The sequence below is a fragment of the Panthera onca genome, chromosome A3, assembly GCF_046562875.1.
Source record: "Panthera onca isolate mPanOnc1 chromosome A3, mPanOnc1 haplotype 2, whole genome shotgun sequence".
In the NCBI taxonomy this organism is placed as follows: Eukaryota; Metazoa; Chordata; class Mammalia; order Carnivora; family Felidae; genus Panthera; species Panthera onca.
The window spans coordinates 31,926,934-31,948,647 of record NC_138341.1 but is presented as its reverse complement, the minus strand read 5'-3'; the positions used below and the strand labels follow the sequence as shown (position 1 = coordinate 31,948,647).

General features: G+C 37.6%; 1 protein-coding gene and 1 non-coding gene across 4 annotated transcripts in view; one reads left to right on the top strand and one right to left on the bottom strand.

Moving 5' to 3' along the window:
- SOS1 (SOS Ras/Rac guanine nucleotide exchange factor 1) overlaps positions 1-21,714 on the top strand; it is a 151,091-nt gene that overhangs the window by 48,062 nt on the left and 81,315 nt on the right. The gene's annotated exons all lie outside the window — the stretch shown is intronic.
- Positions 15,242-15,346, bottom strand: LOC132672581 (U6 spliceosomal RNA). The gene has a single exon (XR_009607581.2). It is a non-coding gene; the product is annotated as a U6 spliceosomal RNA (small nuclear RNA).

Here is a 21,714-nt window from a genome sequence, read left to right as displayed (position 1 = left end):
TCTCTGACATTTAGAATAATGTCTGGCTACAGAGCAGAGCTTCAATAAATATTTGAGTCCAGGTCGAGGTAGAAAATAACTTTTTCCTTTCTTTTTTTAATGTTATTACCCCTCCCCCGTTGATAAATATAAGAAAAGGGACTTACTTAGACTAAACATAAGTCAAGGTTTTAGTCATTACACAGAGTAAAAACTAGAAATATGAATGGTCCATAGCAAACCATCCTTGTGGTTCTTATTAATACACAGACAGCCAACTACTTTGTTGAGGTGCTTGAGAAAGTGCTGTTCCGCAGCACAGACACAGCCCCCAAAAGTGGAGCTGCTGCTTCTTAAAAATTTTTTTCTGTCTCCATTGCTGCGACTCCAGTTACATATATGTTAGACTGCTTAATATTGCCCCCACAGGTCATGGAGGCTCATCATTTTTTTTCAGTCTTTTTTCCCCCTATCTATGCTTCATTTTGGAGAGTTTCTCTTGCTATGACTCTAAGTTCCCTTATATTTTCTTTTGCAATATCCAGTCGGCTCTGTCTTCACTTTCAGATAATATAATTTTATCTCTAGAAGTTTTACTTAAATATCCTTTGTATCTTTTTCCATAGCATGTTCATATTTTTCCTTTACATTATTAAGTATATAGGGTATATTTATATTAGCTGTATTTATTTATGTTTCATCATGACAAGTGTACTCTTTAATCCCCATCCCCTATTTTACCCATTCCCCACCCTCCACTGCCCCTCTGGTAACCATCAGTTTGTTCTCTGTAGTTAAGAGTCTGTTTCTTTGTTTCTCTTTTTTTTTTCTTCTTCTTACTTTGCTCATTTGTTTCTTAAATTCTACATTTGAGTTGGGCACCTGGGTGACTCAGTCAGTTAAGCGTCTGACTCTTGATTTTGGCTCAGGTCATGATTTCACGGTTTGGGAGTTCGAGCCCTTCATCAGGTTCTGTGCTGACAGTGTGTGGAGCCTGCTTGGTATTCTGTCTCCCTTTCTCTCTGCCTCTCTCCCGCCTGCTCTCTGTATCTCACTCAAAATAAATAAAAATAAACTTAAAAAAAATTCCACAATCCTGAGAAACTTAACAGAAACCCATGGGGGAGGGGAAGGAAAAAAAAAAAAAAGAGGTTAGAGTGAGAGAGAGCCAAAGCATAAGAGACTGTTAAAAACTGAGAACAAACTGAGGGTTGATGGGGGGTGGGAGGGAGGGGAGGGTGGGGGATGGGTATTGAGGAGGGCACCTTTTGGGATGAGCACTGGGTGTTGTATGGAAACCAATTTGACAATAAATTTCATATATTAAAAAAAAAATTCCACATATGAGTGAAATCATGTGGTATTTGTCTTTTTTTTTTAATGTTTTATTTTTTTTTATTGAGAGACAGAGCGCGAGTGGTGGAGGGGCAGAGAGAGAGGGAGATGCAGAATCCAAAGCTCTAAGCTGTCACCACAGAGCCTGATGTGGGGCTTGAGCTCACAAACCGCGAGATCATGACCTGAGCCGAAGTTGGACTCTTAACTGACTGAGCCACCCAGGTGCCCCAGTATTTGTCTTTTTTCTGACTAACTTCACTTAGCATTATACTCTCTAGCTCTATCCATGTTGTTGCCAGTTCAAGATTTCATTCTTTTTTAAAAATGGCTGAGGGGCGCCTGGGCGGCTCAGTCAGTTAAGCATCCCACTCTTCATCTTGGCTCAGGTCATGGTCTCATGGTCATGAGGTTGAGCCCCATGTTGGGCTCCACACTGACAGCACAGAGCCTGCTTGAGATTCTTTCCCTCTCCCTCTGCTCCTCCCTGCACTCTCTCTCTCTCAAAATAAGTAAACGTTAAAAAAACGGCTGAATCATGTTCCATTGTGTATATATACTACATCTTCTTTATCCATTCGTCTATCGATGGACACTCGGGCTGCTTCCATAGTTTGGCTATTGTGAATAATGCTGCAGTAAACACAGGGGTGCGTGTATCCTTTTAATTAGTATTTTTGTATATTTTGGACAAATACCAAGTACTGCAATTGCTGGATCATACAGTAGTTCTATTTTTATCTTTTAGAGGAACCTCCATACTGTTTTCCACAGTGCTACACCAGTTTGCATTCCTACCAACAGTGTAGGAAGGTTGCTTTTTCTCCACATTCTCACCCCCCCTTCTTGTTTTTTATGCTTTTGATTTTAGCCATTCTGACAGGTGTGAGATGGTATCTCTTATTGTAGTTTTGATTTGTGTTTCCCTGATGACGTGTGTGCGTTGAGCATCTTTTCATTGTCTATTTTCAGTGTCTATTGGTCATCTCAATGTCATTTTTGGAGAAATGTCTATGGTCCATTTTTTCTTTTTTTTATTTTATTGTATGTATTCTTGAAAGAGTGCACAAGTGGGAAAGGGGCAAAGAGAGAGAGGGAGACACAGAATCTGAAGCAGGCTTCAGGCTATGAGCTGTCCACGCATAGCCCAACATGGGGCTTGAACCCACCCACTGCAAGTTCATGGCCTGAGCTGAAGTCGGACGCTTAACTGACTGAGCCACCAGGTGCCCCACTTTTTAATTGGATTATTTGTTTTTTGGTGTTGAGTTGTAGATATTATATATATATATATCTTTTTTTAATTTAATTTTTTTTGAGTACTAACCCTTTATCAGCTATGTCATTTGCAAATATCATCTCCCATTCAATAGGTTGCCTTCTTATTTTGTTGATTGTTTCCTTCACTGTGCAAAAGCTGTTTATTTTGATGCAGTTCCAGTAGTTTCTTTTTGCTTTTGTTTCCCTTGCCATAGGAGACATATCTAGAAAAATGTTGCTATGGCCAATGACAGAGAAATTATTGCCTGTGCTCTCTTCAAGGATTTTTATGGTTTCAGGTCTCACATTTAGGTCTTTAATCCATTTTGTATTATTTTTGTGTATAGTGCAAGAAAATGGTCCAGTTATATTCTTTTGCATGTAGTTGTCCAGTTTGCCCAATACCATTTGTTGAAGAGACTGTCTTTTTCCCATTGTATATTCATTACTCCTTTGTTGAAGAGGAGTTGACCATGTAATTGTAGATTTATGTCTGGGCTTTCTACTCTATTCTGTGCATCTCTGTGTCTATTCTTGTGCCAGTACCATACTGTTTTGATTACTACAGCCTTGTAATACAACTTGAAACTTGGAATTGTGATACCTGTAGTTTTTTTTTTCTTTTTTTAAAAACTTTTTAAAAATGTTTATTTTCAAGAGAGAGAGAGAGAGAGAGAGCGCACAAGTGAAGGAGGGGAAGCGAGAAAGGGAGACATAGAATCCAAAGCAGGCTCTGAGCTGTCAGTACAGAGCCCGAAGTGGAGCTCGAACCCATGAACTGCGACATCATGGCCTAAGCTGAAGTTGGATGCTCAACTGACTGAGCCACCCAGGTGCCCCTGTTTGTTTTCTTTTCAAGATTGCTTTGGCCATTGAAAGTCTTTTGTGGCTCCATACAAATTTTAGGATTGTTTGTTCTAGTTCTGTGAAAAATGCTGTTGGTATTTTGAGAAGGATTGCATTAAATCTGTATGCTTTGAGTAAGATAGACATTTTAACAATTTCTGTTTTTCCAGCCTATGGATGTGGAATGTCTTATTGTTTCTTTGTGTTTTGAATTTCTTTCATCAGTGTTTTATAGTTTTCAGGGTACAGGTCTTTCACCTCTTTGGTTACGTTTATTCCTAGGTATTTTATTGGTTTTGTGCAATTGTAAATGGAATTGTTTTCTTAATTACACGTTATTAGTGTATAGGAATACAACAGATTTCTGTACAGTGATTTTGTATCCTCTTGCTTTACTGAATTCATTTATCAGTTCTAGTAGTTTTTTTTGGTGCCATCTTTAGCGTTTTCTATATATAGTGTCATGTCATCTGCAAATTGAGTTTTACTTCTTCCTTACCAATTTGGTTGCCTTTTATTTCTTTATGTTGTCAAATTGCTGCAGCTAGGACTTCTAGTACTGTGTTGAATAAAAGTGGTGAGAATGGACACACTTACCTTGTTCCTGACCTTAGGGAAAAAAAGCTCTAAGTTTTTAACCAGTGAGCATGATGTTTTCATATGAGGCCTTTATTATGTTGAGGTATTTTCCCTCTAGACCTACTTTGCAGAAAGTTTTTATCATGAATGGATGTTGTACTTTGTCAAATCTTTTTTTCTGTATCTATTGAAATGATCATATGGTTTTTATCCTTTCTCTTTTTGGTGATGTATTGCATTGATTATTTTGCAAATATTGAACCATCCTTGCATCCTGGGAATAAATCCCATATGATCATGGTCTATGATTTCTTTAATGTTTTATTGGATTTGGTTTGCTAATATTTTGTTGAGAATTTTTGCATCTGTATTCATGAGACATATTGGCCTGTGGGTTCCTTTTTTTGTGTGTGTGGTGTCATTATCTGGTTTTGGTATCGGGGTGATATTGGCCGCCTAGAATGCATTTGGAAGTTTTCCTTACTTTCCTATTTTTGGAATAGTTTGAGAATAGGTATTAATTCTTTAAATGTTTGGTAGAATATTTCATAATAGTCTGTCATGGTTGTTTGTATTTCTATGGTGTTGGTTATTTCTCCCTCTTTCATTAGTGATTTTATTTATTTGGGTCCTCTTTTTCTTCTTTCTTTCTTTCTTTTCCTTCTTTCTTCTTTTTTTTTTTTTTTTTTTTTGAGTCTGGCTAGAGGTTTATCAATGTTTTTGATCTTTTCAAAGAACCATCTTCTGGTTTCATTGATCTGTTTATTGTTTTTTTAGTTTCTATGTCATTTATTTCTTCTCTCACCCTTTTCATTACTTTCATGTTCCTTCCTTTTACTGTCTTGGGGATTTGTTCTTCTTTTTCCAGTTCCTTTAGGTGTAAGGCTAATTTGTTTATTTGAGATTTTTCTTCTTGAGGTAGGCCTAGACTACTGTAAACTTCCTTCTCAGATCCAGTTTTGCTGCATACTGGTGATTTTGGAGCGTTGTGTTTTCATTTTCATTTGTTCCCATTTTCATTTGATTTCTTCTATGACTTTTTGGTTGACCTATTCATTGTATAGTAGCATGTTATTTTATCTCCATGTATTTTTGCTTTTTCCAGATTTTTTTTGTGGTTGATTTCTAGTTTCAGAGTGTCGTGGTCAAAAAAGATGCATGGTGTGACTGATTATTTTTGATTTGTGGAGACTTGGTTTGTGGCCTTATACCAGCTATTTTAATTTCTTTGTCTGCTAATTCCATCATCTTTGCCATTTTCTAGGTTTGTTTCAATTGGTTAACTTCTCTTTTGCTTTTGGGTTATTTTTTCCTGCTTCTTTACACGCTGGTAATTTTTTATTGGTTGTCGGGAATTGTGAATTTTACATTGTTGAGTACTGGATTTTGTTATGTTTCTATGAATAGTGTATTTTGTTCTGACAAGTAATTAAGTTATCTGGGATAAGTTTAGTCTTTCTGAGACTTGCTTTAAGCTTTGTTAGAGCAGTTCCAAAGCAGACTTTAGTTTTACTACTGAGACCGTATTTTCCTGAGCACTTTGCCTGATACCCTGTGTACTATTAAGAAATCTTTCCAGTCTGGCTGATGGGAGCATGAACAAATCCCAGTTCTGTGTGAGCTCCAGGAGTTGTTTTGTCAACTGTCTTCTGGTGGTTCTTTCGTGGCCTAGGGGCACTTTTTCTCACATATGCATATCAGTATTCAGCCATAGAATTAAGGGTACTCTGCAATCTCTGGAGCTTCCTCCATCTTGGGCAGTCCCCTCCATCCTAGCACCCTACTGCACATATTCTAGCCACCTTGACGTGCATGATTCCTATTTCTTTCTCCTTATCTTGAGATTGCTAGGCTTCTTTTGAGTTTTTGTTCCACACTCTTCCTGCTCAGTGACCTGAACGCTGCCTCCAGGCAGAAGCTGAGCAATTATAGGGCTCACCTCATTTGTTTTTCTTCTCTTTCGGCACTGTTGTTTTGAGCTGCCTGTTTCCCAAATGTCTGAAAATATTTGGTTCATATATTTGGTTTTATAAATTATTTGAAGTGGGAAGGTAATTCTGGGACCTCTTAACTCTATCATGACCAGGGACCTGTTCCTTTTGTTGCAACTGCTGGAGGTGGGTAGGAAAACTGGAAACTGGGGAGGGGACAGGCAGGCATAGTGGTCCCACTTGTCCTAGCTGGCAGTTCAATACCCTTTCAGCTTTTGCACACTTTTCCATCGCTTTTCTCAATCTACTGTTTATTTCTACTTTCTTCCCAAATGGATTCTAAACCATTATCCTCAAACAAAATGTCTGATTTCAGTATAGTTCCCAGTCTGTGTTCCCAGTCATATTTATCCCTAGTCATTTTATTACATGTGTAATATCCAATTTGGTTAGGAACAGAAAGAAGGAAAACATACTCATTAACCACTAAACCTTTATTAGAAATAAAAGCAAGTCATGGGACATCCATTAGATATATATGGTGTGTCAGTAAGTATGCGTTGTAGGCAATTCATGAAAAAGACACAGTCCGTCCTCTCCAAGAGCTTTCAGTTCATTGAGGGAAACAACTATAGTATACATCAGTGTTGAACTATTAACCAAAAAAAGGTATAATAACTTGGAGAAGGCCTCAGTTAATTCTGATTGGGAGATCAAGTGAATTGATATGATAACAGGGTCACAAAAGGATCATTAGGGTTTCAGTCGGCAAGGTTAAGGGGAGAAGGACAGTCAAGGCAGAGGACAAGCATGAGAAGGCATGGAGGTAAGTGTGTTCTGGGAAGCCCACACTCATCCTTTAGATCTCCGCTTAAATATTACTTGATCAGGGGGCGCCTTGGTGGCTCAGTCAGTTAAGTGTCTGACTTCAGCTCAGGTCATGATCTCACAGTTTGTGAGTTCGAGCCCCACATTGGGCTCTGTGCTGATATCTCAGAGCCTGGAGCCCGCTTCGAATTCTGTGTCTCCCTCTCTCTCTGCCCCTCCCATGCTCACACTGTCTCTCTGTCTCTCAAAAATAAACATTTTATATATATATATATATATATATATATATATATATATATATATATATATATATTACTTGATCAGAGAGGATGCCCCTGATCTCCAAATCTAAATTTGGGGTGCCTGGATGGCTCAGTTGGTTAAGCATCCGACTTCGGCTCAGGTCATGATCTCACAGTTTGTGAGTTTGAGCCCCACATCAGGCTCTGTGCTGACAGCTCAGAGCCTGGAGCCTACTTCAGATTCTGTCTCCTGCTGTCTCTGCCCTCCCCACTTGTGCTCTGTCTCCCAAAAAAATAAATAAATAAACGTAAAAAAATTTTTTTTAATCTAAATTAGATTATTCCTGTCCATAAAACTGTTTTCTTCATACAGTTTTAATAATTGTTTCATATTTTTCTCTTTTGCTAATTTGTAAACCGCATGAATACAGGCAGAGCTGTCTTTTCATTGTATTCCCAGTGCCTGGTATTATATCAAACATAGCGGGCTCTCAAGAAATATTTCCTGAATGAGTGGATGTGTCAGGCAGTATGCTAGTCTGCCTCATGGGTGTTGAATGTGAAGTGAACCACACACATGTGTCAGTAATTTCTCTTAAGCCTTTATCAACAGAGGTAAAATGTGTTCCTATAAAGGGCGTGAAATAACGAGTAATAAATTTTTTACTCACAATTGGGCTAGTATTTCCTTTACCCTCCATGTTCTGCATCCCTTTTCAAGACTTCTACAGTTGTGTCTCTTCTTTCTTTCTTTGCTAACATTCCCCGAAGAGCAGTCTGAATTTGGGGTCCCCCTGCCCCTCTTTCTCCTCCCATGTACTCCTCTATGGCCTTCCAATTGAGTTTCATTTGGTTGAGTTCCATTTGAGTTGCCATTTGGATTCTGCTCCTGCTACTCGATTCATATTCTCTAAGAGGTCACCACTTATGTGATAATAATTGTTCATTGGTTGGCCTTTTCAAAATATATTCTGTTTGAGTTTTGCTGTGTTTAAAGCTGATAGACAGTGGTTTTTGTTTTGCCTCATGTCCATCTGCTTGCTGCTTGGATGTAGGTGCTACCAAGATTTCATCCTGTCTTTCACTGCCTATGGTCTACCTTGGGCTGGGAGATTTTATCCACCTCTACTTTGTACTATTTCCTGTGAGTGGGTGAATTCCAGATCCTTGTCTTTGGCCTTAACCTCGTTCTTGAGCTTTAAGACCTAGCTTGATTTCCAGACATTCTTTGGTAAATTTAGAGTAAAATTTGATTATTGCATTAAGATACCTTTTCTTAAATATTCTTTTTTGGGGTGCCTGGGTGGCTCAGCGTCTGGCTCTTGGTTTTGGCTCAGGTCATGATCTAGCGGCTTCGGGGGTTTGAGCTCCATGTCGGGCTCTGCCCTGGCAGTGCAGAGCCTGCTTGGGATTCTCCCTCTCTCCCTCTCTCTGTCTGCCCCTCCCCTGCTTGTGGTGTCTCTGTCTCTCTCAAGATAAACAAACTTAAAAAAAAATACTTTCTTTATTCTTTCTTCTTTCATAACATAGATCTCATATTTCTTTGCCAAAAATGTAAAAGAAAATGAGGGAAAAGACAAAGTAACACAAGACAAACTAACACAACCTAAAGCAAGGAATGTAAGTTCTGTGAGGACTAGAACTTTGTTATGCTATTCCCAAATGCCTACCACACCGCCGAGTATATGGGCTGCTCAAAATATTTGTTGCACAGATGAAAGAAATGCAAGGGGAAGGGCATTACAAGAACTAAAACATTCTATCAGGCTAATGTGGTCTATAGTCTTAACTCTGATGTTTATATAGTAGTGTTTATTTTATTTCTCCTCTTCCTGCAGCTTGAATCATATTTCTATTTTCCCATATGAACTGAGATTTTGGACAAGTTTTGTAAAATACCTAACTATCCTGTTCCTGGCTACGTAATAGCTGAGGGCTTAAGTCCTTATTTCAAGTTTGATTTACATATTAGATATAAATAACAAAATGGAATAAATTGAACAGTTCATGATATTAGTTAAATTAAGGCGGGTTAACTTTTCTCCCTGGATTAAACATTAAAATTAGAAATAGGATGGTTCTGGGTGAAAATTTCAAACTCAGATTTGAGAAAATATCCCTGTTCAGCATCTTTATACCCTGACTTGGGTTGAAAATATGATAAGAAGCTAATAGTGTGTAACAAGGCAAAGAAACCAGGCACCTGTACTTAATTAGTCCAAGACTTGTTTATTCTTAGTACTTTAATTTGTCAGTTTTTTCAACTTTTTGATGTGATGCATTGTATTTTCAAGCTATTTTGTAAGACATTCTCTTTAGGTGGGGAATTTAGGATACAGAGTCACTTCTGGCTCTTTCTTTCCAACACTTAGATTTTATGATTGTATGTGTTTGTGTTTCCTTTCTTCCGCTTTACTATTAACTCTTAACTAGGTATCATTTTCTATACCCTTTTTAATATAACCTAGCAGAGTATTCTTTATGGAGAGAGTTTAATGAATGTTTTTAATAAAAGATTCAGGGGTGTCTGAGTGGCTCAGTTGGCTGGACCTCTGATTCTTGATTTTGGCTCAGGTCATGATCTTGCAGTTCATGGGTTTGAGCCCTGTGTCGGGGTCTGAGCTGATGACACAGAGCCTGCTTGAAATTCTCAGTTTCCCTGTCTCTCTGCCTCTCTCTCTCTCAAAAATAAGTGAACATTTTTAAAAAATTAAAAGAGTTCTATATACTTAGAAGTGGAATTGCTAGATCATAAAGTGTGCTCACGCGTACACACACACACACACACACACACACACACACACACACACACACACATATATATTTGGCTTTACTAGCTATTCTCAAACTTTATTCCAAAAAGGTCATGTTGCTTTATATTTCCACCAGTAGTAAATGAAAATTCCCATTTCTTCATCTCTTCACTAACACTTGATATTCTCAGACTCTTAAATTTTTGTCAGAATAGTAAGACCTGAAATTATAATTCATAGTTTTAACTTGTTTTGACTTGAATACTTATAAGGTTGAGGCTGAGCACCTCTGTATTATTTATGGGGCAATTGTGTTTCCTCTTCTATGAAATGCTTGTACATGTCTTTCCCCCATTTAAAAAAATGAGGTGTTTTCATTAATACTTAATAGTTCTTTATTTATCCTGGATATTTATCCTTTGTAGATTATATGTGCTTCATTTATTTTTGCCCAGTGTGTCACTTAGCTTTGTACTTTTTGTGTTTGATGAAGCAGTACATTTTTTTTAACATTTATTTTTGAGAGAGAGAGAGACTGTGTGTGTGTGTGTGTGTGTGTGTGTGTGTGTGTGAGAGAGAGAGAGAGAGAGAGAGAGAGAGAGAGAGAGTGAGAACACAGGGGAGGGACAGAGAGAAAAGAGAGAGAATCCCAAGCAGGCTCCACACTGTCAGAGCCGAGCCCAACACAGGGCTTGATCTCACAAACTGTGAAATCATGACCGAAGCCAAAGTCAGCAGTTGTGTCCTTGACTAACTGAGCCACCCAGGCACCGCAAAGTAGTAGTTCTTAATTTAAGAAATTGAATTATGATTTTTCTTTGTTTTGTACTTTTTGTGTCTTTTCAAAGAAGTTCATTCCTACCTCAAGTTATAAAGATATTCTTCTATACTTTTTGGGGCTGGTGGCAGGAGAGAGCATAAGCAGCAGAGAGGGGCAGAAGGAGATAAAATCTTAAGCAGGCTCCACACTTAGAACAGAGCCCAACTCGGGGCTCTCCCCATGACCCTGAAATCATGACCTGAGCCAAATTCAAGAGTTGGACGCTCAACCAACTAAGCCACCCAGGCGCCCCTCTTCTATGCTTTTTTTAAAGGTTTCTAAATGTTTTGTTCATCACAATTATGTACTTGATCCATCTTTGATTTTTTTTTTTATATGGTTTTCTATCTTAGTCCATTCAGTTTCCATAACAGAATACCATCGACTGTGTGGCTTATAAACAACAGAAAGTATTTCTCACAGTTCTGGGGGTTGGGGACTCCAAAAATCAAGGCACTGGCAGATTTGGTTACTGGTAAGGACCTGTAACCTGGTGCATAGATAGCTATTTTTTGTCTGCATCCTCACATGGTGTGAGGGGGCCAGAGAGCTCTCTGTTTTTTATTTATTATTTATTATTACTTTTTATTTCTTTCCTTTGGGAAGTACTGTTTTAATATATCTTTCTCTCCCCACCCCCATTTTCTTAATTTGGATGCTTAGCCCATTCATTTTCATTCTTTCTTTACTTCTAATATAAACATTTAAGGCTTTAAGTTTCCTTGTAATACTGCTTCAGCCACAACCCACATTTAAAAGTAAACCTTTTACTTTAGAATAATTTTATATTTACAGAAAAGTTGCGAACATAATACAGAAAATTCCTGTATACCCCTTACCTAATTTCCCCTTATTAATGCCATATGTCACTGTAGTACGTATGTCACAACTAAGAAATCAACATTATTTGTACGTTATTATTTACTGAATTTCATATCTTATTCACATTTTGCCCGTATGCCCCAGTGTCCTTTTTACAACTTTAGGATCCCACCCAGGATACCACATTACATTTAGTCATCTTGTCTCCCTAGCCTCCTCTGGTCTAAGACAGTTTCTCAGACTTTCCTTGTTCTTGATGACTTTGAGAAGTACTGGTCAGGTTTTTTGCAGTATACACCTCAATTTGGATTTGTCCATTGTTTTTCTCATGGTTAGACTGAGGTCATAGGTTTTTGGTAGGAAAACTACAGAGGTCAAGTGCTATTTTTCCCCAAACGATATCAAAGGCATGTGTTATAAATATGACTTCTCATTTTTGACGTAACCTTGATCACTTGGCCAGGGTAGTGTTTGTTAACTGTATCCATTATAAAGTTTCTCCCTCTCCCCCTTCTTTTACATATTCTATGGAAATGGACTATAACTGTAGAGAACAGTATTAAGTACCCCTCCCCTAACTTGCTTCAGAAGAATATGGAAAATGTAGGGGAGGGCGTAATTTTATAGGTGTGTGTGTGTGTGTGTGTGTGTGTGTGTGTTTCATATATGTGTGTGTGTGTTCTATATATATATATATATATATATATATATATATATATATATATGGAAAGACACAATCTCTATTTAGAACATAAATACATATTTATGTTTCATATATCTATCTGTATCAGTATGGCCGCATAGATGTTTGTTTATTTTGTACTTTGGGTTTGGGTTATAATCCAGTACTATATTACTTATTTTCTTGCTCAAATTGTTCTAGCTTTAACCATTGGGAGCTCTTTAATGTTGGCTTCTGTATTACTTTCCCTTTCATTCTTTTCTGCTCCTCCCACTCCCCCCTATGATTTTTTTTTTTACATACCCTACCCTTTTGTTTTTTGAGCACTTCTTTTTTTTTAAATTTTTTTTTTTTAATGTTTATTTCTGAGACAGAGAGAGACAGAGTATGAGTGGGGGAGGGACAGAGAGAGAGGGAGACGCAGACTCAGAAGCAGGCTCCAGGCTCTGAGCTGTCAGCACAGAGCCCGACGCAGGGCTACAACTCACAAACCATGAGATCGTGACCTGAGCTGAAGTCGGACACTCAACCGACTGAGACACCCAGGCGCCCCAACACTTCTTTACTTTCTAGCACTACAGCATGCTTTAGGCTCAATTTGTTTATTCCCTTCTCTGACCTAGAATCAGGCATGTTGCCAAGGAACCCTGCTTTCTCTTTTGGAGAATGGTGTTGGAAACCAGGACCAGGGCACTGGATGTGCTCATTGTTACTAAGGTATATGTACCTTTAGGTCCTCTCAGTGGACTGAACTAGGAAATACATGTATTTCATAGTATGTACATAGGCACATACTTTAGGTACATAATGGTAACGTGGGCATATTGTTTTATTTTTGTCATTCTACTTAAGAACATTTGACTTTAGTGCCTATTTTTAAGCCTCATTTTAGGTAGTGGACAGGGTAGGGAACCTAGTTGAAGGTAACCTTGTGATAGTGATATCTTGTCTTTTTACAAAAAGGTCTTTTTACCAAGACCCTTTTTAAGACAAAAATAGTCCTCAAGGCACTATGGTTTGTTTCCAAAGTCCCATAACTGAATTGTTTAGAATGTAGAATAAAATTTCCCTTAACACCAAATATATTAAGTGTAGTTTAATTTTTTTTAGCATGGCCTACAGAAATCTTTTATTTTCTATCTCTTGCCCACCTCAGTTCTTACCACCTCCCCATGCTTCCTAATATTCTAATCATACAAAACTGCTTGACATTTCCTAACCTGCAATACATACTCTCATATCTCTTTGTGTTTACCTGTAGTATTCCTTCTAGATTGCCCTTCTCTTTGATTCACTCAGACGATTTTCATTCAGTTTTCAAAAGTCAGCTCAGGTTGTAGATCTTCTATCATCAATCCCCCCTTAACTGGTCCAGATATATTTAGGACATGAGAGGGAGAGCGAGAGCGTGAGTGGGGGAGGGCAGAGAGAGAGAGAGAGAGAGAGAGAGAGAGAGAGACAGAGAATCCAAACAGGCCCCACGTGTCAGGCTCAAACTCATGAACCGTGAGATCATGGCCTAAGCTAAAATCAGGAGTCATACCCTTAATGCACTGAACCACCCAGGTGCCCCCAGGAGTTCGTTCTTCTATGTTAATATTTCTCGAAGTGTGATTTCAGGACCACTTGCAAGAATCGCCTGAGACAGGGGCGCCTGGGTGGCTCAGTTGGTTGAGCGTCCAACTCCAGCTCAGGTCATGATCTCACAGCTCATGAGTTCGAGCCCCATGTCGGGCTCTGTGCTGACAGCTCAGAGCCTGGAGCCTACTTCGGATTCTGTGTCTCCCTCTCTGTCTGCTCCTAACCCACTAGCATTCTGTCTCTTGTCTCTCTCAAAAATAAATAAATATTTAAAAAAAAAAAAAAAAGGATCTCCTGAGACACTCCTGAGGTATTGTTAAAAACGCAGACCTTGGGGCCCGTCCCCAGACCATGGCAAAAGGAATAGTTGGAGTGGGGTGGATTTGCATTGTTGATAGTCTCTGTAGGCGATGTGCAATATTTTTATGTCCCATTCCGGTGTTTTTAAAGAGTCTTTTTTTTTTTAAATGTTTACTTTTGAGAGAGAGGGAGAGAGAGAGAGGGAGAGAGGGAACATGCATGCAAGTGGGGGAGGAGCAGAGAGAGGGAGACCAAGGAACCCAAGCAGGCTCCACACTGACAGCAGAGAGGCAGCCCAGTGCAGGGCTCGAACTCAGCCATATTTAAATGAAAAAATTTAAATGTACACAAAGTAGACAGAATGAATATTCATGTGCTCATTACCTAGAGTTAAGAGGTATCTGGATTTTGTCACATTTACTTCATCTGCCTTTTTATTTTTCTCCGAAGTATTTGAAAGCAAGTTGAGTTCACCAGAGGTCATTTTTCCCTTACATAACTTCAATGCCACTATCACAGTTATCAAAATTAACAGCAGTTTGTTGGTGCCATCTAATAATACCAGTCAAAATTCAAATTTGTTCATGTGTCTGAAAAGTGTCAGTTTTGCAGTTGGTTTATTGGAATCAAGGTCTTCATATTAAATGTAGTTGTTATGTCTCTTAAATTTCTTTAATATACAGATCCTCCTCTTCCAGTTGACTTATTGCAGGAACTGAATCAGTTGTCCTGCAAGATGTTCAACATTTTGGAGTTCTCTGTTTATTTCCTTGGGGTAATATCTAACTTTTCTTATATCTGTCATAGTTGCTATAAATGGAAGTCAGCTTTAGAAGCTTGATTAGATTTATTTTTAGCTTTTTTGGCAAGAATACTTCACAGGTGGTGCTGTGGCTTCACACTGCATCAAGTCTGGCCCCAATTTTAGGGACGTTAACTAAGATTGATCAGGGGATTCAGGAGGTAACAGCCTGAGCCCTACTTAAAAAGATCATCTCTTTATGTAGTGGTTTCTTTCATCTGTTGGTAATTAGTGTCTGAATTTATGTTGTTCAAGTCGCAAATGGGTGGTTTTCTAACTCTGTTCCTTTTACATTTGTTACCTGGAATCCTTCTATAAGGAACAATTCATCAATGCCAGTTGTTTGGTTTATCCCAGAGTATAGTATAGTTCAGACAGGAAAAGAAGGATGTGTATTAATTCTTTCAGGATAAAGACTTGGTGCCCCACTTATTTCCAATTTGGTATTTTTTGAAACCTCATTTTGACCTCATTGGTTTTTGTAGATTCAATGTATTTCACGAATTTGCATGTCATCCTCGTGCGGGGGCCATGCTAATCTTCTTTGTATCATTTCGATTTTTGGTATATATGCTGCTTGAAGCAAGCACAGATTCAGTGTGTTTCAGTTAGTTGCAGCTGATTTGGTTTTTGAGGTAGCCCTTTGCCTTTTCATGAGATTCCTGTTTTGTTTGTTATGGCCCATTCATCTGAGAGCTTCCTTGCTTTCTGGTACAATAAGACATCCCAGGCTTATATTTTCATTTACAATTTAGATTGAATTAAGAGTTAAATGTGTATGTGTTTTAAAAATTCTGTGCATATCTCCTACTATAGTTGGAAATTTCTTCATATAATATGAGATAGAATTTTTTAGTAACAATATTTACTATAATTTAAAGTTTTTGCTGTATGTTAGCTGTATCATTTTTTTCATTGCTTTCATTTTTAAAATTTAATTACATTACAATTTAAGTTATCTTTATTATTTTTGTATATGCATATTTTTGGCCATAGTAGTGGTCTAAAGCTTCTTCTACAGTGTTCACAGGTTCTCAGATATTTTGTTTATTTTTGCTCACACGACAAAATATGTGATAAGTAGTCTTAAATAATTTTTACTTATTTCAGTCAATTTATTGTAACCATTTTCATCTAACATTAGTAAAGGGGAAGAATCTTGGAAATTGGGACTAAGTTATTTGTAAATATTCTTTAAATAAGTCCTCTTTACTTCCTGTAGTTATGACAGCTAGTAAGTTAATAAGTAAATATATCTCTATGGTAAATACCCAGTAGTTAGGTTGTTTTGCTACTTGAGTATTTGAAACACTGTTTGGGTAAATAATTTTCCACAACCAAAAAAATAAAATACAATAAAAATTTCAAAACCACTTAAAAAAAAAAACAGTTTCAGTTTTGTTTCACTACATGTAATACAAAAACCTTAAATTGAGGTGTTAAACTGAATTTCTTCTCTTTTCTGCAAAATATTATCCTATTCTAATATTTCCTATCCTGGTTAATTTAGTGGTTCTGATTGTTGCCCCCATTCTCCTCCAAAATAGTTATCCAAACACACCTCCTCACTTTCCCACCTCCCACGGTTTCTCCCTCTGTTCAGGCATCCATGGTTTCTTTTTCCAGACCTTGCAGCATCCGTCCAATTAGTTTTGCTTCCTTCAACCTCATCTTCCTTTAACTCATTCTTAATACTGATACCAGAAAGATTCTTAAGCAAAGGGATCTAATTATGTCAATGTCTTGCTTAAAACCTTTCAATTATTTTCTACTTCCCTGGTTACTTCCCCACTTCTTAGCATTCCACACAAGCCTGCCCTTTCCAGGCTTAGCAGTCCTCACATTTTGTCTTGGCCTCTGTAATTTTTTATATGCTAGCTTTTTTAGTAACATATGTGCTGCCCTTAACACCTTTGTTCTCTGTGCACCGGTTCAAGTGTGTTTTACTTGATACTTACTTCTGATAATCCTCACACACCATTCAGCAAGGGTCACTCTTTTTTTGAGGCTGGGGGTTGTCACTGTGCCTTAAATATAACTCCATTTTAGCCTCATCACACTATGTTAAGTCAGTTGTGTATATTGACTGTGTGAACTGAACTCTTTGTGTCCTCTTTGTGTCCCCAGCAAATAAGAGCTTAGGAAAGGGGCGCCTGGGTAGCTCATCGGTTAAGCATGTGACTCTTGATTTCGACTGAGGTCATATCTCACCGTTCGAGGGATCGAGCCTTGTGCTGGGCTCTGTGCCGACAGCTGACAGCGTGGGGCCTGCTTGGGATTCTGTCTCTCTGCTTCTGCCTTCTCCCTCTCTTAAAATAAATAAACTTAAAAAAAAAAAAAAAAGCTCACGAAATTAAAAAGATTGTTACATATATGGACCTAAAGGCTAATTAACAGACTCCAAGAAATGAGAAAATATTTTTAGTCAATTTTATTTCTAGAGAAGATTTAAGTTCTCTGATTTATTTTTATCTCCTTTAATTTTTTTAAAGGTTTTGCTTTGATTTTTAAATCTATGAATGAGGGAAAATGAGGACCTGAAACATCAGATGTTGGCTAAATAATCATTGTAACATTGCAAAGAAGTTTAACAATGCAAATCTTTATTATTTGCTATGATAAAGGTTTTGAGAATACAAGATTTATTTTATATTCTCCTGTTATATTTATAAATAAAAGTAGCAGATCTGGGCTCAAGATATGACAAAATACACTCTAGAAGCCTTTCTAATTCTTCAGAGAGCCATTAGCTAGAAAAGCCTATTAAAAATTCATCAGAATTCAACATAGTGTTTTCTGGCAGTTTACCCATGGGGCTGCTGAGTACACTTAGAGAACTCAAGTCTCAAACAACCTAGGATTTGATACAGACCTGATCCTTGTTTTTTTCAGATTCCACAAAATCTGGCAATAAGAGCCAACAGTTGCTTCTGAATCTGTTGGAAACCACTAGAGACCAAATGAACCATCAAGAGAGATACAGGCAGTCCTTAAAGAAGGTTTAAAATTCAATGTGGCATCTTTAGTTGAATATGATGATTATACCCTAAAAGAATTCTTGTCATGATCATGTGACATTCTTATTCACGACTATGATTAATTAATTCTTCAGTGAAGTTCTTGCATTTGCTTTACTTAAGTTACCTAAAGTAATTTTCTAAGTATGTGAGGTTTTTGATATCAGTAAATAGAAGTATAAAATATAATATTTTTGAAAACTGTGTATAAGGGAAAACCCACATCTAATTTATAAACCCAATCCTAAGTACTTATTATAACTACACACACACACACACACACACACACACACACACACACACACCCTTAATGAATATCAGCTGTAGATGACTTCTGAAGGCTGTCGTAAGATTGGCAGTGTAACCTATTCTGTATGGTCTTGAATAATTTGGATCATTTGATCTATTAAATACCTTTCAGTACCACTTAAACGGAATAGAACACTTTAGCTGTAATACTATCCCATAGAAAAGAAGTGTTTTTTATTCTGTCTGTATAGGAAATGTAATACTACTTCTGTCTGCTCATTAAAGAAATCTCCTAATAGCATCTTCCTTAAAAGAATAAAGAGCAAAGTCTGTATTTCAGAAATTGGTGTTCTGCTTGTCTTGAAGTATTTACCATTGTCCTTGCTTTTCAGCCAGAGATTTTGAAGTATTCTTTTTGTTTTTAAGGAAGTAAAATAATTTATTAGTCTCTTGTACGAAGGAACCTTTTGATCCTAATTTGACAGGTTTAATATATGATGAAGGTTAATATTCAGAAACTTAGAAGAATAGTTGGCATTATGCATTATTTCTGTTTAGGCCTAATTCTTTGTGTGATTTATTTACCTAATAGGTTTTATTTGGATATTAATAACCATCAATAAATAAAACTGTTTGAATTTAAATTTCTAAAATTTTATGCATCATGCTAGGTGTCAAACTTGGCCAGCATTTGGATTATATGTGCCTGAATTGTAAGCAGTGTCAAGTTTGTTTGTCTAAAGCATAGCATTTTACCACTGTGGTTATATACAGTTCATTTGATTCTACAAAATAAACATCTATTTTAGTTTTGTCTTTGTATGTTGAACGGTTTCTGCTTTAAGGGTTTATGCTCCTGAAATCATCTAGCCTTACCACTATCCCTTTTCAACCTTAATTCCAAGAATGAAATATTTTATCCCTCTCACCCCTGCAACACCAAGGCTTTGAGTGAGTATACTCTGAATGTCGGGGATTGAGAGTGAAATGCTAAGAGAATATGATTCTATAGACAGATGAAGAAGGCCCTGCCCAGTAGGATCATCGACATCAAGCAGACAAGGGAACGTGTAATTTTAATTCATTATGACAAACTGGTAACAAAAATGTGGTATCTAGTACAAGCATTAGCAGAGTATAAGGCCCATATGAGCAGGAACTGTTTTTGGCTTAGCTCTGTGTATCCAATACCAACAAAGTCTGATATTTATAATGGGGTCAGTAAGTCATTTAAATGAATGACATTAATTCTGCCTTGGAGAGAGGCAAGAAACAAGGAAGTCTTCCTAAATGAGATGAGATCTGGGTTTTGAAAGTCAAACAGGTAGACGAGAGCGTGAATGACAGGCATGGAGAACAGTGTGAGTGAAACTGCATGCCATGTTTTAGCAAACTACAAATGGTTTGAATTGCTGCTTCAGCTTAAAGTGTAAGTTGAAGAGCAGCTGGAGAGGGACCTATATTAATGAAGAATTACGTTTCCATGGGTTTCTTTGAAAAACAAAGAACATTTTAAAAAAATAATCTGATTAATTTACACGTTCCTGAACACTTTCTAAAATGTGTTTCTGTGTACCTATACCTCAAAAGTCTTTGATATTTTAAAAAATTAATTAAAATGATTGCTGATTAAATATGTTCTTTTTCATTTTTTTCATTTTTTTATTTTTTAAGTAAGCTCCATGCCCACTGCGGGGCCTGAACGCACGACGCTGAGATCAAGAGTCACACGCTGTACTGCCTGAGCCAGCCAGGCGCCCCAGTATTTTCATTTTAATATTTATTATCTCCAGCATTTTAGCTATATGTTGGATTTTTAGTGAATTTGTAATTTATAAATTTTACTTTATTTGTAATTTTGAATGAGTAAAATGATTTTACCTTTTCAGATGATAGAGATTTATAGTGCTGCATTTGCATTGATTACATGACAATGTTTATTGAAGTGTGACAGCATACATCAAGCCATGTGTTCTCTGGAAGCCCGTTATGTGAATAGATACGGTTTGTGGGCATTCTCTCTGTGCTGATGGAGCCACTAGCACACTCCTCAGACTCCAGATTCGACAGTCAAGGGTTTAGTGGAAAGAACTATATGGCCCAGACACCAGGAGGCCCAGGTTCGGTATTTACAGCGTTGCTAGTTAACTGCAGGATCATGGGCATCTCCTTTGTCTCATTTGCTAAATAGAGGCGCTGAGTTAAATGACTTCTCAAGTCCCTTTTATTTCTAAAATTCTGTGGTTTTATAAATCTATAGCTATAGTTTATATGATGCTGGAGCCTTGGACAGAAATGTAACCCCAATTATAGTTACATTTTCCAGTACTACATCTTAGTGAAAACAGGGGCTTCTATATTGTCTTTTTCTAAAATATATTTCCATTTGTTAAACTGAGTTCTATGTGTGACATATAATTTTTCTTTATTTTTTCAAGTGCTTTTTAAAAAAAGATTTTATTTACTTTTAAGTAATGTCTACACTCAACCTGGGCTTGAACCTACAACCCAGAGATTGCATGCTCTACCAACTGAGCCAGCCAGGCACCCTGAGATATAGTTTTTCTTATTAAACTTTTATAGTAAGTTCCTTTTTCTCACTAAGTTATATTAGAGATTTTGGTAGGATAGATGGAGATATCTAACAAGTGATTTGAAGTGTGTGTCTAAAACTCAGGAGGCAGGGGCGCCTGGGTGGCTCAGTGGGTTAAGCATCCGACTTTGGCTGAGGTCATGATCTCACTGCTCATTCTGTGCTGACAGCTCTGGGAGCCTGCTTCAGATTCTGTCTCCGTCTCTCTGTGCCTCCCTTGCTTGTGCTTGCTCTCGTGTGCACTCTCTCCCTCTCTCTCTCTCTAAAGTATAAAATAAAATATTTAAAAAAAAAATTAAAACTCAGGAGAGAAGTCAGAACTAGGGGTAGATTTGAAGTTGTCTGCATTGGTTGTAGTTTAAAATGTGGAGGTAAAGATTACTTGGGAAAGAACAGAAGAAAAGAGCAGACAGAAAAGGCTAGAATCCACAGTTAAGAGGTGGAGGAAGCTAAGGAACTCCACAAGAAAATGGAAAAGGAGCAAAGAAATAAGAGAAGTAGGACAGGTTGTGTCACTGGTCAGAAAAGAGAATTAAAAAATGAAAAGACTTGGGGCACCTGGGTGGCCTGGTCGGTTAAACATCTAACCCTTGATTTCAGCTCAGGTCATGATCTCACAGTTGTGAGATCAAGCCCCATGTCGGGCTCTACACTGACAGCACAGAGCCTGCTTGGGATTCTGTCTCTTTCTCCTCTCTCTCTGCCCCTTCCCCATGCCACCCACGCCCCATGCTCTCTCTCAAAATAAATAAACTTTAAAAAAAAATGAAAAGACTGGACTGAGAGTCCCTCAAGAAAAGCCCACTATGTGGTGTTAGGATTCACTGATAAATGAAGATAAGTTGGTTATGAAGCTAACGGGTATCTGACAAGACAATTTAAGCCAAATGGGTGCATGCAATTCAATCAATAAAAATAAAATTTTGTAAGCAGAATCAGACCTGAACAAACTGATGGCTACCAGAGGGAAGGGGGCTCTGGGGATGGGCTAAATGGGTGAAGGGGAATGGGAGATACAGACTTCTGGTTGTGGAATGAATAATCACGGGATTATTAACAGAATAGTCCATGGTATTGTGTTAGTATTGCATGATG